The following is a 1,108-nucleotide window of genomic DNA, read 5'->3' as shown; positions in this document are numbered from 1 at the left end:
CTCCCAGGGTGTGCAGTGACAGAAGCCCCTCCCCCTCGACAAGCCTCAGCTCTGTCCCACTCCTTGCCCCACCCTGGCTGGGCAGCACTTGCCCCATCCCCTGCCCCCTCCCTCCCTCCCTGCAGGGGCCTTGATCTGCCCCCCTACTCCCCTTCCACCACACCAGACTGCACACAGCTCTCCAAACTGCCAGGCTGCACTCCTCACCACCTACATGCTGTGCTGTGGCTGCACACATGCAAGGGCATTTATCAGCCAAATCATCAGCTACATCAAGCCGATTTCCGATGCACTCAATTTTCTTTATATCAGTGCCAATCTGATATTGGACTGATGTATCTGTGCAACTCTACTACAAACCAAGTGCTCTGGTTAGTACCACCACTTGATTTTCTGAGCAGAGTTCAGAACTAGCCTATTAATTTACCAACCTAAAGAATTTAGGGATATGAAGAGAAGCTCACTAAGTCCCTAATCCTGCAAACTTTAACATATACACTTAACTTGAAGTCAATAGAACAATTCACAATTCATGGCTTTAAGCACATAGGAAGTTTGCAGAATTACAGCTTCAGTTTGTCTCTTCAGACTTCTACTATAAAGTAAAGACACACTTCCGGATTAAATATGGATCCAGCACAAAAGAGCAAGACAGGGAAACACAGTTTTAAATTAATTAACCTTTGAGGTAATTTATTACTTTATAAAAGTGTGCCTTCAAAACCAAAGCAGTAGCACAATTAGCTCAAGTATGACATAAAAAAGGCTTATATCCTCCCAGCCCAAATTACTTACAGTTACTATCAAGTCTTCAGCTCCTGGTGACACTTTTCTTCGTGTTGAGACTGAAATTATCTCGTTTTTGCTGGATGAGGGATACCTGACAGTAGATTTAGGAAGTGAGTTACTAACAGAAAAGTGTCCAATTAGAAGACAACACATAAGCCGAGCATGTTAAAACTATTATGTCTAAGCATCCTTTGAAAAATAAAAAGCAAAATGTAAGAGATTAAAATACACAGCATGATCTTCAGGAACAAGCCTCTAATATCAAGCTATGCCGTATGTGATTTACCCCACAATACATGGTAAGATTCCCAACTCTGAA

The 1,108-nt window shown here is 42.6% G+C and overlaps 1 protein-coding gene across 4 annotated transcripts in view; it reads right to left on the bottom strand.

Moving 5' to 3' along the window:
• ODF2 (outer dense fiber of sperm tails 2) overlaps window positions 1-885 on the bottom strand; it is a 27,419-nt gene extending 26,534 nt beyond the window's left edge. For 3 of the 4 annotated variants that reach the window (XM_019510585.1, XM_019510584.1, XM_019510588.1), the window contains exon 1: window positions 796-881. The gene's annotated coding sequence lies outside the window, so the exon portion shown is untranslated. Of the gene's footprint in view, window positions 1-795 lie in introns of all 4 variants that reach the window. The other variant, XM_019510586.1, reaches the window with a different exon arrangement.
• Window positions 886-1,108: the final 223 nt, after the last annotated feature.

Source organism: Gavialis gangeticus, unplaced genomic scaffold (assembly GCF_001723915.1).
Source record: "Gavialis gangeticus isolate Ggan-Ray unplaced genomic scaffold, GavGan_comp1, whole genome shotgun sequence".
Taxonomy (NCBI): Eukaryota; Metazoa; Chordata; order Crocodylia; family Gavialidae; genus Gavialis; species Gavialis gangeticus.
This window is presented reverse-complemented; position numbering and strand designations above follow the sequence as displayed.